The following is an 18,014-nucleotide window of genomic DNA, read 5'->3' as shown; positions in this document are numbered from 1 at the left end:
ATCCAGCAGCCCCAGGATGAGCAGATTGCTGAATATTCAAATATTCTGGATACTAGAGAGATATATCTAACAATGCATAACACTAAAGAAAAATAAGATCGCAGATTAAGAAGCAAAGAAAATGTATGGAAAGTCCTTTATTTACCAACAACAGTAGCATTGTATACTGTAAACTTATACTGCATTTACTATATTTGTTTGTATTTACTTTCACTATACTGTACTGTACATAGCAGAGGGCTTGTCTACACTACCACCTTCCTTCGAAGGAAGGATGGTAATTAGGGTGTTGGGAGTTTACTAGTGAAGTGCTGCCATGCATAGGCAGCACTTCATTAAGCAAATTCTCCCCTCCCCCCAGTGGCAACTCCAAAGTTTTAAACTTCGAAGTACTGGCACACGTCTAGCTGCAGCTCACCTGCCAGTACTTCGAAGTGCCGGGGCAACTTGGAAGTCCCCTGACGCCTCAAGATTTTGAAAGGAGACACCCTTTAGTGCAGAGCCAGGACTTTCTTCCTGGAACTGATGTTACTCCAGTTACTGTCTCTGACTTTGGAGGAAAACCAGCATGCATTACCAAAGAAAACAAAAGTGAATAATACAGCAGAAAGTCCAGCATAGGTGGAAACTTTATAATTCATCCGGTTTCACAGATTCTGAGCAATATTTTCTGGCTAAATAATTCATATTAAAATATCAATGGGAGGGCGAGGGGGAAAAAGGGGAAAACACAAATAACCCTTTAATGTCTCATGAAGAAACAAATACAACAATCACAGAGCTAATTAACCATATGATCACTGCAATTCACAACGGGCTGCTTTGGTCTAAGTGGAATAGAAATAAATGAGTTCTCAGATTGCATTTGGTTTGCTTCACTTTTCATAAATGTCACCAATCAGAATAATCAAATGTGTATCATTAACATCCTTTTAATAGTTTGCTATTTTTTTAAGGTCACAAGACCACAAATAGAACATACCAAAGAGAAGTTTGGCTGTGCAGCTTTAAATCAGCCCTTTAAGTATATGCAGGATGACACGCTACTTAATTATTTGATACTATTTTTTCTACAAGTCACCTCCTGAATTCAGTATTCATGGGAGACTCGATCTAGGAGTGCATTGTGGTTGTGTGGTGCAGAAGACTGTTGTCTGAAGAAATCCACCATCATTTACTGCAGAAACTGGAAAGTGCATGTTGAAGGAGTCATTGCTAGCAGGATTATAGTCTCATAGCTAAGGAAGTTAAATGCTGCTGTGAAGAACATCTACATCATGCTGGAAGAGTCACTTAAACCTAAATGTTCATTGTTATAATAAAATTATAGGACCCAAGAAAAAGAAGGAACCTCAAGAGTTCATTGAGTTCCATTCCCTGCACTCATGGCAGGCCCAAGCACCATTGTAGACAATCGCTCATAGGTGTTCATCTAGCCTTCTCTTAAAAATCTCCAATGATGGAGATTCCACAAACTCCTTAGGTAATTTATACCAGTACTTAACCACCCTGACAATCAGAAGTTTTTCCTAACATTCAACCCAAACCTCCTTTGCTTCAATATAAGTACATTGCATCTAGTCCTTACTGAGATGATTATGAGCATCAAAGGCAGGGAAGCAGTCCTTGTAATGCATGATGTAGTTGGTGTCTCTGTTCATACCACCTCACTGACTTGTTCACACTTACTTCACGCAGTATAAGGACTGTTTCCCTGCCTTTGATGCTCATAATTATCTGAGGCAGAACATTTAACGTAACCTCTCCACTAACCCCTCTCCTTCAATCCTACGTACTTGATTTGTCAGTTGTTATTACAATATTTTTTTTGGTCCTGTGTGCTTATAAATGTCAGTCTGCATTGGAAACGAGATTGATCTGATGAAGTGAGTCTGTCCCATAAAAGCTCATCAATGAATAAATAATTTCGTTAGTCTTTAAAATGCTACATTTCTACTGTTTTGTTTTGTTAGAGTACAGACTAACACAGCTACCTCTGTGTCTATTATCTGTACAACTCCTCTATTATTTGATAAGTAACTAAGGAGAACATATACGGTGGGCCATTCATCTTCTGAAGGTCTCTGACCAATGCAGCTTAACTTTCCAATTCAGGCTGAGCGATATCCTCCTTCACAGTCTTGCCATTCAAGCTTGCTCTGTGATTAACCCCTGTGCACCAGCATCGCTTCGGACCCGTATAGTGGGTACTGGGTACTGCCAACACTGCAGTATATTCATTCACACAACACTAGTTATTAATAAGATGCATCAGCATATTAACAAAAAATCCAGGAATGCTCACCATCTGCTTCAGGGGAGCGGGGGGAAATAAATCCCGTATCTCTATTTGGCTGGAAGAGATATAGGTGCATCCATGCTCCAGTGACCACATGGATACCGAGGATTGTCACAAAGACCTGGATGCTGAATTGCTAACAAGCCAGCTTTATTCCTGTTTAAATTACTGCTTAACTGTACTTCACACCGAGAAGAATCCTCAAGAGAATTAGTTCTGAAAATTCCATTCTCACAGCGCAAGCTGACTTATCCTGTCAACCTCCACTGCCTTTGATTTTGTGTCATCATTTTATATCTGTACTAAACAGGTTGGGAATGTTCCTGTTGTGATCTGCTTCCATGTACCTTCTCAAATGGGAAGACCTGCATAACAGGTCTTAAAGATGTGGTGAATCACCTCTGTGGAAGGAAGAAGAGATTATTGTTCAGTGTTTCCAAACCCAAACACTGGCTAATATTATAGTCTATTGAATACATTTATTAAAATGCTTTGAGTTCTAAGAAAAAGTAGCACATACCTGAAAACCAGGAAGTAGCTCTTTATAAATCAGTGGTGTCAACAGCTGTCACGTTCCCTGGTGTCAACAGCTGTCACATTCCCTGGGGCAAGGTGGGAGGGGGGCCTGACTCTCACCCCAGAAGGGGCGGAGCCAACAGCAGAAGAGGTAGTATAAAGGGCAGTCAGCACCCAGCACCAGTCAGGCCATGGTGCTGGGCCCCCCTCAGCCCACACACAACTGCAAGCAGCTAGAGCAGCACTGGTTGTGGCACTTAAAATGGGCCTGTTGCTCCAGCCACCACTGCAAAAATAGCAGCTGTGGCAGATGGAGCTTTGGGTCCCTTTGCAATGCCAGGCCTGAGGGCAGCTCCTGCCTTTTTCCCACCCTGTTTGCAGGCCTAGTGTAGGAGAAGAAGAAGGAAGGGTCTGGGATTTCTTGGGAACCAACCCCTCCACTAATCTCACACAGCAGATGAAGGGATGCATTTCTTCTGGATCTCTGTGGGAATCAGCCTGCACCTGAACCACTCAATCACCTTATCTTCACAGGGGCATAGTAACTCTACGTTCCATTCTTGGCCATACAGTTGTTTAGTCCAATGCAATTCCTTATCGAGTATTTGACTCTTTTAACCACCTCAGTGTTGGTTTTATTAGGATAACTGAACACATTGGCTAGGTCTACACAGCAGGCTTATTTCAAAATAAGCTATTCCAGACTCGGGCTGCTACACACAAATGTATTCCAAAATAGCACTTAACTACTTTGAAATACATAGTCTGCACAAATAGCGCCTATTTCAAAATAACTATTTCAAAATATGTGCTGTTAAGGCAGGGAATAGCACTTATTTTAAAATATCATATAATAGTTATTTCAAAATAGGCGCTATTGTTCCTGCAATGAGGTTTACAGATTTCAAAATAACATAGCTACTATTTTGAATTTATTTTGAAATAACATGTGCATAGTGTAGATGACAAAGTTATTGCAAAATAACAGCTCTTGAAATAAATAATGTGAACTATCTGTTTAATTGACGTACTCCTTTGTTGTCATTCTAAGGCACAATGTAAAATGAAAGAGATGATCAGTTTTTGCTTTGTATGATTCCTAAATACTTTGAACAAATCCTCTGTAGCAACTCTTCCTTTCATGTTTGACAATCCTAGTTTGTGCCGATATTGTACTATGTGCATTAGTTTGTAATCCAGCTGAATTTCCCTCTGCTTTTTAGTGGCTACTTCACTTAAATATAAAAAAGTATGCTGCTGTCATGGAAACACTAAATTTAGCCTAAATAAGCTACTGCTTGTATTGTTTTTTTAAATGTGTCATTCGTTGCTGCATAGCTGATTTTTTTTCTTTGTGGAATATACATTTACTCTACTAATTCGTGGATATATGTCTGTCCTGATAGAGGATTTTACACACAAAATAAAAGAGTGCTTCAAAATTTCAGGCTCAACTTACTTTGATATTGTTGGCATTTGGTGTGAGCATGACCTAAAGCCTTCCAGTCAATGGAAACAGTGCTATTGACAAGGAGTTGGATTGGATCCTGAGAAAGACCTACGACATGTAACCTTAAAAGCATAATGAAGAACACATCTAGCACTTTAATTGCAAAGTCAATCTTTCAGAACTCAACTTTTCATTGCCAAGTTGCTCTTTATATCCTAAGACTTCAGTAATTGCTTCAAGAAACTCTTGCTGCATTGACTCCCAATAATCTCGTTGTCTCAGATAATAACCTAAGAAAGCCACAGACAAAGATTTCTTGTCCATAGTGGCAAATGAAGCATGAAGCATCGTGAGCCAAAATCTACCTTCAGGTATAACCATGGGTGTTCTGGTGGTGGACAGATGATCCTGTGGTTAAAGAATGGTTGGTTTGAGATGTACAGAAGCTTGGTTCAAATCTTTCTCCTACTTCAAATATCTTATGTGATTTCAGGCAAGTCCTTTCATCTTTCTCAGGTACTTCCTATCTGCAAAATGGGTGTAATACTATTTGCCTACCTTACAGCGGTGATATGAGTATGGTTACACTGAAGTTTGTAAGGGGCTTTGATTCTAGTATGAACGGGAGCCAGATGAAAGTGATGGATGCATTAGAAATGCATTGATAAATACAATACAAACTGACTTCACAAGGATATATGCAGCATCAATAGACTTTGTATCTGTCATTGCATTTAAATGCAATATTACCACAGGGGAATTCTAATAGACTCTAAAGCCAGAATGGTCCGTCATGATTACCTGCTCTGACCTTGTGTACATTGTAGGCTGCAGAGCTGCAGTAAGTCTACAACCTCTGAGTTAGTGATGTCATCAAATATTGTTTTTTAAGGACTTCACCTAACACAAAATTCCACCATTCTAAACAGCCTGCCCCTCAGAGCCACCGTGCAGTGTTTAGGATGTCCCAGTTTCTTCCACGGCAATGCATCCAGATGGAATTTGCAGGCTCTCTGAGATGCATGTAAGTACATTATAGGTAAAGGGTCATTTTCTGTGTGTATGAAGGTTAACATCAAATTTAATGTTCAAATGAGTCAAATTCCTGTGACCCCTAAGGGTTTTTTTTTTTCCGCCTTGTTTGGTTGAAACCTTGCAAATCTGACACATTTCCACTATACTGCCTGAAGCCCTGAGTAAAGAGACTGGTATTCTTATTACTGCTGTTTGTATTATCATAGCATCTTGATTGTCACCTCATTGAAGCAGGCACCTTATAAACACAGAGTAAGAGACAGCTCCCCTGGAGAACTGAAGATCTACATAAATCAGGGAGTCTCACACTTCAGAGCTGCTGTAAGCTGCATGAATTTTGCCAACAGGGGCTATTTACTTCTGCCATCCACTACATCTGGTACACCCACCCCTCTCTATTTCAAAAACTAATTGAAACTTCCTCCATTCCATTCTTCATCCCAGGAGCTCTGTATCCCCATTTCCTTCCTCCATTTGCTACCTTGCCTATGGCAGGTCTCTGTTTCCACTATACTCCCCACCCCCATTCATCCCATATTTACTCCAAACTCCCAGCTTTCTCACCTCCATCTGCACACAATCCACTCTAGGTTCCTGTTTCTACGCCATCTACCCCCACCCCAACTTCCATGGGTCCCTGCTTAAATCACCATCGCTCCCCAACCTCCATTCCCAATCCTCGGCTCTGTTTCGGCATTCCCCCCATCTATTCCTTCCACCAAAGATATCCCTGTGACTTCTCCCCCACTCTTGCCCACTCCTCCACAAACCCTCTCTCTGATTCTGAGTTCCATTATTTCAGGCTACAGCTAATGTCGCTATGCACCAAGTTGAGTTGCTGCTTGTGATCTTTGTAGGAAGCAGCCCGTCTTCTGCCTGCAACACTAGGCAGCCTGAGGGACTGGATTTTCTTGTGAGTCAGGCTTTTTCGGCATTCCAATTTATATCCAGATCAATAGGGCTGTGTCCACTGGTGCGCAGAACACTTCCTGAAACTTTAGTATTGATTGGTTTCAAGTTAATTTCATTAAAGACAAATGACATTGTCTGTTAGATCTTATATTATTTGGCCAGTGAGGCAGGCAAAATAAAACTGGAGGCATTGTTAGCCCCATTTTACTGATGGGGAGCAATGAAACTTTAAATATGAACCCCAATATCACACAGGGATTTTGGAGTAGAGTAGAGAACTGAATTTAAATCTCCTTTTTTTTCCCTAGACTGATGCCTTAACTTACATGAGCAACTTTCCTCACTGACATTTGGCTTGAAACTCAGACAACTTAGGGTGAATTTTGGACTTGTAGCCCAAGTTCAAGCTGTGGCTTTCCCATGAGTGTTTTTAATTTCACATATATTTAAAATTTTACATCAATCTAATCCATAAATATATTTTAGGGCACAATTAACTTCATAGGAGAATAAATCTGGAAGCTCTACCGTGCTGAACCATTTAACTGGATTTTGATAAATGTACTACTGTTGCCCTCATAGAACTGTATCTTTTCAAAAAAGTAATTCAAAGGAGACCGTCAATCAGAAACATCTTAACAAGGTCCACATATTGTCAACATGGAACTTAAAAGCCATTTTGTCATCTTTCAGCTGCAGTGGATTTCATGTCCCACTATTAATTAATATTTCAGTTCCTGTGCCTCAGAGGGAAAGAAGGATTTTTCTTGCTTTCTACATATTTACAGCAAGCTGCCCATTGGCATCTAATAAGACCATTGATAGGGTGGCTGGAACTGGTGGGTGGCGGGGCAGGTTAAAGGGGTGTTGTGGGAAATTTAGATTCTTCTGTGAAAACATGAAAACTAAAACATTTCAGCCAAGTTTCAACCAAATAAAAAAACTGGATTTGGAAATGCTGCTGGGATGTTTCAGGACAGTTGTAGTTCAACTGCCCTATACTTATTTTGCACAGCATATGTGAAGCTCCCTGGATAGACTACATTTTCCATGATGCACTACATTGTCCCTTCCTTGGACAGGAGCAATTATGCATCCTGGGAGTCAGTCTGCCAGAGAGCTTGATCCATAGAGGAAACTGAGTATATTAACAACTGGACTACAGCTCTCATCAGTCATAGAATTTACTTGTCTATATTACATTATTTTGGTTTTGAACATTTAGTGTTCTATTGAAAATCAAAATTTTCTATGTAAAGCAGAGACTTCTCACAAAAATTCATCGTGCCAGAGCCTGTTGTGATGGAAAATTTTCAATCTGTCCAAATACTGACCTAGTTCTCCATAACATAAATAATTTGGCTTGCTTTTATTTTAATTATTGCTTTTTTTTAATTTTGATCATCACTGTATTTACTTATTTAAGGGTCTTTTTCACATGGAGAACCAAATTGTGTTTATAACTTTTCTTATTTTTTAAGAACAATATCCTAAATCTTTACTGCTCTGGGGGAAAAGGAAGTCAGGCTTGAAATAATCTTTTAGCACTCATTGTTTAGGCACAAAGGCTTCACTTTTGTTTGTGTCAAATCTGATACGTAGCAAATAGAGGTAAGAATAAGACATAGTTGACGAAATTTCGAAGTCCTTATCCAGTCCCTCCTGTGCTATAAAACTCTCGTGGAAGTCAGTGAGAAATTTTCCTGAGTAAGATCTAAGCAAAAATGCCAGGATTTCCTTCAGTAACAATAACATGCATCAACTGGTACCTACAAACTGAGAAAACTTTGCGAATCTTACTTAAGCTTCATGTTACCTATATAATATGATTAAATACCCATCTTTTAACTTATTTTATTAATATGAGCATATATGAAATGTCCTTATAAGTTTTAATATATCTTATTCTGGTCCTGCATTTGTTACCTTCTAAAAGACCCATTTTCGTTGGCCTTATTAGCTGTACGTTTTGTTCAGATTCCAGAACATGCACTGTATAATGAGCTTGACACTTGTGCATTTTCTTTAAGCCCCTAAGCATTTAAACATAATAAAACTGGGAAAGAACATGCTGATTTCATTTTGGGTGAAAAGAATGACAATTTAACTCTTTGAGTAGCTGAAGGAGAAGGAGAGGTGGACCTCGCAGAGAATGGGTAGATGATGTAGTAGATTGGTGCAGAGCTAGACTACAGAAACTAGAACACTGTTCATTGGACAGGGAAAGATGGAAGGAAATAGTGAGGAAGGCATTTGACACCAACGGGCACTGAGCGCATGGTTGTTGATGATGATGATGAGGTCTTTCATTAGCCACTCAAGTAAGGATGGTGTGCTAAAGTCAGGCACCTGAAATTGAAAAATATGATCCGATCTATGTATTCAGTATCAAGTGTCAGGAATGAAACTGGAGATCCCGTGGTCTTAGCCTATTTTCTAACACACTGGATCAGCATGATATTTCATGCTTTCTAAGACTATCTCAAACCTTCATTCAGTGAGTCAGACTTGAGATGCTCACTTTATTTCTTCCTCTGTTTTCTGCTGGGCAAACAATTAAACAATATGCCTCTACATTAAGACTGGCTTTCTAACAGATTAAATCTTGATGTGAGTGAAAACTTTATTGAGAGTCAATAGCATTGCCTTTCCAGTTACTCCTAAATTCAATAACTCCTGCTTTGTCAATATCTTCCTCTGCAACTTCTCACTCTGGTTAATTACATGGCTCCCTTAGGAATTCCCCTGCTGACATTTCTCTTGTATTTTTGTGCTTGGTGCTCAAAACATCAAAGTTCCAGTTTTATGCATTTTAGAGAGGGCTTTGAGAGCAGATCCTAAGGGCTAAAGTAATACTGAGCAGCAAACATAGAGGTGTAGTAATAGCTAGCACTGTATCCTTACCATTTTTATTTGTATAACCAAAGAAGCTCTCTCACTCAGTACATTCCATCTTGGAATTCTTCATTTAGGAGCTACTTGAAGATAGAATGTGCCTGTAGCTCCATTTGATTAACTACCTTTGAAGGAAATGTATGGCATCTCATAGATTATGTCATCATCCACACTCGGGAATGGCATGATATCCTTCTCAAACATGCCATGGCTAGTGTTGATGACTGCTGGACTGATCTATGCCTTATTTGATCCAAAATGGTGATTAGGATTGCCGCCAAATGGAGAAGTCAGAGGAAGCAGATTTGATGAGAGATCCACATACAAGGCTTGAAGGACTCCATCAGATGAAGTGGCTTCCAGACAGCACTCAAAAAGAAGCTGCCAACAGTACACCCTGAAGATGTGGAAGAACGCTGGTCTCAATTGCAAAATGCCATCATTAGAGCTTGTGGATAAACCATTGACTCAGGACTGGTTTGATAAGAATGATGTGGACATTGAACACCTGACTGAGGCAAAAAGGAAAGCCTTTAGGGCCTGGCAAAGTGATATCAACTGCACAACAAAGAGAGAAGCACACACCAAGGCCCAGGCAGAAGTCCAGCATAAAACAAGGACTCTGAAAAGCCAGTGGTGGACTGAGAAGGTGTGAGAACTCCAGCATCTCACAGACATCAATGATACGAGAGGTTCCTTCAATGCCATCAAAGAAGTCTGTGGACGGAAAAACCATGGAATCAATTCCCTGAGATCAAATGATGGTACCCAACTCTTGAAAGACAAAGAAGCCATTGATTCTCACTGGAGAGAGCACTATAATAAGGTTGTGAACAGCACCTCCACTAGGGTCCAAGAATCTTTTGACCAAAACCCTTAGCAACTGCTGACAGATGATCTTGCAACACTTCCTACCCTGAGTGAGGCCCAAGCTGCCATCAAAGTGGAGCAAAAGCAGCAAAGCATCTGGACTAGATGGAATCCCTGCTGAAGTCCTCAAAGAAGATGGGTCAGAGCTCCACAAACAGTTCCACCTCCTGATTCTCAAGACCTGGGATAGGGGGCAGATGCCATGAGATTTCAGAGAGACAAGCCAATTGTTAGCTTCTTCAAGACAGGTGATAAATCAGACTGTAAAAACGATCATGGCTTCTCCCTCCTGGCAACGGCAGGGAAAATCTTAGCTTGCATTCTTGCAAACCAACTCCTACCACTGTCAGAAGAAATTCTCCCAGAATCCCAGTGTGGCTTTCAACCATTCCAAGAAACAGTGAACATGATCTTCACTGCCCAGCAACTTCAAGAAAAATGCCATGAACAAAACCAAGTTTCATCAACCTGACCAAACCATTTGACTCAGTCACTCGTAGTGACCTGTGGACCATCCTCTCAAAGATTTCTGCCTCAAAAAATTCATTAGCATCTTGATGCTGCTTCATGACACCATGATTGCCAAAGTATTGAGCAACCACAGATCCCAAAATGACCCCTTTGAGGTCAAAACAGAAGTCAAACAAAGCTGCATCATTGCCCCATCACTGTTCTACATCTTCGGTGCCAAGACCCTTTTCCTTATTGATGGCAAACTTTCAGATGGCATGAAGATTGAAATGCTTCCTGTTCATTCTATATACAATCTCAGGACACTGAAGGCTAAAAGCAAGACCTCCACAACCTTGACTGTGGACCGTCAGTATGAGAATGACAACATGGTTGCTGCTCTTTCTCCTGCAGCCCTTCAGACCATCTTAAATGCCTTCACTGAAGTGTACAAGAATATCAGCCTCACACTGAACATCAAAAAGACCAAGGTGCTCCACCAACTCTCACCAACAGGACAATCTCAGGTACCTTCTATTGCAATCAGTGGAGAACTGCTGCAAAATGTGGAGCACTTCCCATACCCTGGAAGTCATCTTTCTGCTAAAGTTAGCTGTGTCTACACGTGCACGCTACTTCGAAGTAGCGGCACTAACTTCGAAATAGCGCCCGTCGCGGCTACACGCGTCGGGCGCTATTTCGAAGTTAACTTCGACGTTAGGTGGCGAGACGTTGAAGTCGCTAACCTCATGAGGGGATCGGAATAGCGCCCTACTTTGACGTTCAACGTCGAAGTAGGGACCGTGTAGACGATCCGCGTCCCGCAACGTCGAAATTGTGGGGTCCTCCATGGCAGCCATCAGCTGGAGGGTTGAGAGATGCTGTCTCTCCAGCCCATGTGGGGCTCTATGGTCACCGTGTGCAGCAGCCCTTAGCCCAGGGCTTCTGGCCGCTGCTACTGCAGTGGGGGATTCATGCTGCATGCACAGGGTCTGCAACTCGTTGCCGGCTCTGTGTATCTTGTGCTGTTTAGTGCAAGTGCATCTGGGAGGGGCCCTTTAAGGGAGTGGCTGGCTGTTGAGTCCGCCCTGTGACTCTGTCTGCAGCTGTGCCTGGCACCCTTATTTCGATGTGTGCTACTTTGGTGTGTAGACGTTCTCTCGCAGCGCCTATTTTGATGTGGTGCTGCGCAACGTCGATGTTGAACATCGACGTTGGCAGCCCTGGAGGACGTGTAGACGTTATTCATCGAAATAGCCTATTTCGATGTCGCCACATCGAAATAGGCTACTTCAATGTAGGCTTCACGTGTAGACGTAGCCGTTGACATTAATGCAGAAATGCAGCATTGTTTGAGCTGTGCAAGTGCTGCTTTCACCCACCTGAAACAAAAGATCTTTGAGAACCAGGACATCTATCCCAAGACAAAGCTCCTTGTATATCAGACAGTAGTTGTTTCAATGCTACTGTATGTATGTGAAACATAGGCAACATACAAGCATCATTTGAAGGTACTTCAACAATGTCATCAGTGTTGCCTCAGGAAAATCCTAAATATCTCTTTAACAGATAGGCACATGAACACTAGCACCTTGGAAGAGTGGAACGTGACCAGCATTGACACCATTATCATTCATCAACAATGAAGTTGGACTGGTCACGTGGTTTGGATGTCTGATCAGTGCCTCCCAAAACAAATTCTGTTTTCTGATTTGGAGGACGGACAGAGGAGTTTTGAGGGCCAGCACAAGCGATAGAAGGACATGCTGAAGGCACACATGGAAAAAGTGCAGCATTGGTGTCAATGCTTGGGACAACCTTGCCCAAGACTGCCCCCAGTAGAAGAAAGTAATCTGTGAGGGGGTGGTGCACTCTGAGATCTTCTGCCACAGTGCAGATGAGGAGAGGCAGAGAAGAAGAAAAGAGAGTCAAAAACTGCCCCATTCACCTACAACAGCTACCAGCACCTGCCCCTTCAGTGATAAGATCTTTGGCTCCAGAATCGGCTTTTAACAGACTCATAAATAGAAGGGTGACATGAAGACATCCTACTCGTTATCAAGTAGCCAACAAGATGAACTCTGTAATTATTTGCTTCATTATTTTTCCTGGCACTGAAGTTAAGCTATCCGGTCAGTAGTTTCTGAGGTGGTTTTTATTTTCCTTTTTATAAATAAACACTATATTTGCTATCTTCCAGTCCTTTGGGATATCTCCCAACATTCATGACTTTTCTAAGATAATAGCTAATGGTTTAGAAACTTCCTCTGTCAGCTCCTTGAATGTTCTTGGATGCATTTCATCAGGACCTGGTGAGTTGAAGATAGCTAATTTCTCTAAGTAATTTTTAATTTATTTTTTTCCTACTTTTATTTCTAAACCTAACCCATTTCCATTAGCATTTGCTATGTTAGGCATCCAGTCAAAATTAACCTTCTTGGTGAAAGCTGAAACAAAAAAAGTCTTTAAGCACATCTGCAAATTCCAGATTTTCTGTTGTTTCTCCTTCTACTCAAGTAATGGGCCTAACCTGTCCTTGGATTTTCTCTTGCTTCTAATATATTTGTAGAATGTTTTCTTGTTATCCTGTACATCTCTAGCTAGATCGTGCTTGATTTGTGCCTTCACCTTTCTAATTTTGCCCCTACACACTTTCATCATCATCATCAACAACAACCATGGGCTCAGTGCCCATAGGTGTCCAATGCATCTCTCACTATTTTCTTCTATCTTTCCCTGTCCAGTGAGGAGAGGCTTTGTTTCTGTAGACCAGCTCTGCACCAATCTACTATATCATCCACACATTCTCTGTGGGGTCTGCCTCTCCTATTTGAACCATCCATTATGCTGAATACCAGGGTCTTGATTTTTCGTTTGTTGTTCATCCCGCAGATATGCCTGAATAGCTGTAACTTCCATTGTATAACCTTCTGCAATACAGTAGACCCCTGACTTTTGCCTCTTGTGTTATTGCAAGTAATGCATGTTGAAATCATGAGTGGCAGGGAGCTGGGAACCAGGCAGTGGTCTCACTCCTGTTTCCCCTCCACTCCTGGTTCCCCTCTGCTTGCAGGAGCTAGGAAACTGACCAGTGCTGAAGATCCCACAAGGAGGGGAGCCAGGAGCCAGGCTGCTGCCTGGTTCATGGCTCCCTGCCCCTCCCAGGAGCCAGAAAACTGACCAGTATAACAGAGCTGGCCAGTTTCCTAACTCGCACGTGGAGGGGAGCCGGAAGCCAGGCTGCTGCCTGGTTTGTGACTCCCCACCACTCTCAGGAGCTGGGAAACTGACAAGCACAGCAGCTCTGGTCAGTTTACCAGGTCCTCTGACTTGCATGAAATTTGGCTTACATGTGGTTGCCTGGGAACACAACCTACGTGTAAGTCAGCGGGTAACTGTACTCTTTTGGCTGTATCTTCCTATATAATTCCTCACTGGTGACCTTCTACATCCATCCTATTCTCAGAATCTTTCTATAACAACTACTCTCGAATGCCAATATCCTTCTCTTTGAGTCTTCCATTATCACCTATGTAGTATGTGTATAAGTTGCAATTTTTTTTTGGAAGCCAGCTTTTTGAACCAATCCTGATCGCTCAATTGGTGCCACTTACCATATCTATCCGGCAACATCCAAGGTGGAATCTTTTATCAGTTAGTTGTACTGCCATCAGATTTCATTCATATTGTTGTTTCACGATTAGTGTGTTGTCACTCATCTGACCAACCTCTTCCCTTATCTAGGGTTTGCTTATTCATCTTTTCTGCATTGACTTAGTTTCTACTTTTTATGAGACTCTTTTTTTGATTTAGATAATAGAAGATCTCCCAGCAAGCTTAGGTGGTTTATTTCAATATTTGCTATCTTTCCTATGCAGCGGAATAGTTTGCTCTTGCGTCCTTAATAATGTCGCTTTGAAAAATTTCCAACTGTCTTCAATTGTTTTCCCCCATATTCTTGCTTCCTATGGGACCTCACCTACCAGCTCCCTGAGTTTACTAGAGTTGATCTTCCTGAAATATATGATCCTCACCAGGAACCTTGGCATGGGAGTATAAAATGAGAGGGGAAAAGAAAGGGGAAAAATGCATGCTCCAATTTAGTGTAATGTCCTGCTGACCCTCAATCCTACATTATCTTTGCAACAAATCCATCCACCACAGTCCATACTGAGAATTTCCATCTCCTGGGCTGAAATATCCCAGGAGCACTGCCAGCTACCTGGAAGTGCCTTGACAATGTTACTACAGTAGAAGCATGCTTTCTGTAAAATGGGATGAATTGAAGGCACTTGTGTTGATAGATAATTATAAGACTCCAGCAGAATCCTCAAAGGCCTATGGAAAGTGCTGAGATCTACATGTCCTAGGGATGGTGAACCCTCTCTACTTGTTCTACAGTGCGGGGTGTACCTGACCTTCCCAACAAATAGAATGACCTGCCAAAATCTAAGCAGTTTCCCACTACTGTACAGCCCAGATCTTACTATGCAGTTCCCACTCTCCAACAGATAACTTAGCCTATGCATATCTCCTCTTATCTGCTTCCTTTATTGGTATTTGGGGGGAAGGGTGACATCACCACTGCTCACTTAATAAAGTATATAAGCTGCGTCTACACTAGCCAACTATTTTGAAGTAGTCAGCCCAACTTTGAAGTAGCGCACGTCACATCTACACATGCTATGTGCCACTTAAAAGTTAAAATTGACAGTAGGTGGTGAGACCGTCAAAATTGCTATCCTTATCAGAAGATGGGAATAGAGCCCTACTTTGTTCAGCACCAAAGTAGGGAATAGGAAGATGATCCATGTCCCACTACTTCTAAATAAAGGGGTCCTCCATGGCAGCAATCAGCTGTGGGGTTAAAACCTGCTGTCCAGCTCCTGCAGGGCTCTATGATCACTGCATGCAGCAGCCCTTAAAGCACCATGGACCCAGACTTTCTGTTGCAGGAAACTGAGAGTGTGCAGGCAGCAGCAGCCACACATGCTTGCCCTGCATGCTGTCTGTGAGACCTCAGCCACTTACACACCACCCATGGCAGCCAGCCTGCCCCATGAGCGCCCCCAGGGCTCCCCTCCTGAGGGGATCCTGGACTCCCAAGTGTCCGGCTGGGGGAGGTAAGAGGTGGCAGGGCCGCTGCTGGATGGACACTGAGCTCTGAGACCTGCTGGGGCTCTGGGGCGAGGAGGAGATGTGCCACATAATGGGGAGCAAGCTGTGGAATGCAGAAGTGTTTGCCCGGCTAGCTGTGGGCCTAGCTGCCTGGGGTCACCTCCTCCTCACCAGCCGTCCTTGACATGGTGGCCGAGCAGCCCCAGCAGGCCTTGAACCAGGAGTCCATCCCAGAGGCCAGCCCTGCACCCCAGGGGCCACTGGAGGAGCCAGACCCCAGGACCACCGAGGAGGGGGTCCAGTGATGGGGAGCTCCACATAGACCTCCTCATCTGGAGCTCCAGCTGGGTGTGTGCTCAACGGGTGTCTCCCTATTGCAGGAGTGGACTATCAGGTAGGTACCCCACAGGTCACACACCCCTGGGTAATGGGGCGGGGACACCAGACACAGCCAGGGGCACCCCACACTCCCAGCAGACCCTGACCAACCGTGGCCCAGCCAGACCATGGCCCTGGGACAGTGGCACAGCCACCAGTCCCTATCATCAACTGCTGTTGCGGACAGCGCCACATCCCGTCCTTGGGAGGAGGAGGGGCTGAACACCTGAAGTGGGCTGCCCACAGGGACACGACCAGGAACCAGTACTAAGGGCTGTCCAGCTGTCCTCTTCCCCCTCTCCCCTCCCGCCGCCCCCCGTTCACAGCCACACCATCAAAGAGCCATGACAATGCTGTGGTCTCTGTCATGCCAGACAGCTTGCTGGAGACATCACTGCACAGCAGCCAGCCAGGCCAGGGACCACCACCGGGACCAGCCCACCACTGCTGGAGCCAGCCACAAGCAGCCGCCAACCCTCAGATCCTAGCCACTCTCTGGCTCCAGGTGCATGTGGATGAGTGCTGCCTCCAATTGGAGGAGCAGGCATTGGCCTGGAGCCCGGAGTTCTGGGGGTCCTTCATGTGGACCTTCGACCAGATCGTGGGCACCCTGGAGCACATAGCAGACCGGCTGCTATCCCCCACTGCTCCACCTGTCATCCCTCCTGGCAGCCCCCCGCTGCACCGGATCCCACTGGGGAGGACCATGGGGCTACGGAGCTGCTCTGGCCATATTTGCTGGTCCTCCCAGCCCCCACCATGCCTCAACAGGGACCCCAGATGGGGGGGGGGCTGGCAATCCAGACCTGGAAGGGGTTGCACCCCTCCACGCTAGACGTGGAACACTGAGAGGCCAAGGACTGGGCGTCCTAGGCCCCGTCCTCTGTATATAGTTCCCCCACACCTCTGTTGTAAATAGTTATATCCCTCCCTTTCGGTAGCGACCCCTCCCCATGTATATCGTTTCTCAAAAGAGATTGTTTGTTTTAAAGAATTCGTTATCATGTTTTGTTTGTAAATAATATAATCCCAGTTTTAGTGTTCAGCAACCCCTGTGTGGCATCTGCTCTTTAGGGAGGCAGCATGCGGGTGGTGGGGGCAGTGTGCATGAGGCCTGCCAGTGTGAGGCCTCCTGCACAGAGCTGAGCAGGGGGGCTGCTGCCTCAGCAACAGCCTGGAGGGCTTCTGGCTGCTGCTGCTGCTGCTGCTGCTGCTGGGGGTCCATGGCTGCATGCACTGGGTCTGAGAGTTTGCTGTCAGCTCTGGAGGCCTTGTGCTGTGCAGGCTGTGTGTTTTTGGGAGGGGACCTTTAAAGGAGCAGCTTGCTGTTGCCCCTGGAGGGGTAGTCTGCCCTGTGACCCCATCCACAGGCTTTCCTGGCCTCTTATTTCAAATGGAGACACTTTTGTGTGTAGATGCTCTACGGGGGGTGGGCTGGGGTGGGGGGCTTTCAATGTTTCCCATCGCTACATCGACAATGAACGTCAATGGCACCAGCCCCAGAGGATGTTTAGACGCTACGCAACAAAGTAGCTTACTTCAATGTCTCTATGTCGAAATACGCTACTTCAACCTAGGCTACGTCTACACGTGCACGCTACATTGAAGTAGCTAATTTCGAAGTAGCGACATCGAAATAGACTATTTCGATGAATAACGTCTACACGTCCTCCAGGGCTGGCAACGTCGATGTTCAACTTCGACGTTGCTCAGCCCAACATCGAAATAGGCACAGCGAGGGAACGTCTACACGGCAAAGTAGCACACATCGAAATAAGGGAGCCAGGCACAGCTGCAGACAGGGTCACGGGGCGGACTCAACAGCAAGTCGCTCCCTTAAAGGGCCCCTCCCAGACACACTTTCATTAAACAGTGCAAGATACACAGAGCCAACAACTAGTTGCAGACCCTGTATATGCAGCACGGACCCCCAGCTGCAGCAGCAGCAGCCAGAAGCCCTGGGCTAAGGGCTGCTGCCCACGGTGACCACAGAGCCCCGCAAGGGCTGGAGAGAGAGTATCTCTCAACCCCCCAGCTGATGGCCGCCATGGAGGACCCCGCTATTTCGATGTTGCGGGACGCGGATCGTCT

This window comes from Carettochelys insculpta, chromosome 1 (genome assembly GCF_033958435.1).
Source record: "Carettochelys insculpta isolate YL-2023 chromosome 1, ASM3395843v1, whole genome shotgun sequence".
Lineage (NCBI taxonomy): Eukaryota > Metazoa > Chordata > Testudines > Carettochelyidae > Carettochelys > Carettochelys insculpta.
Note: the sequence above shows the minus strand (reverse complement) of the source record.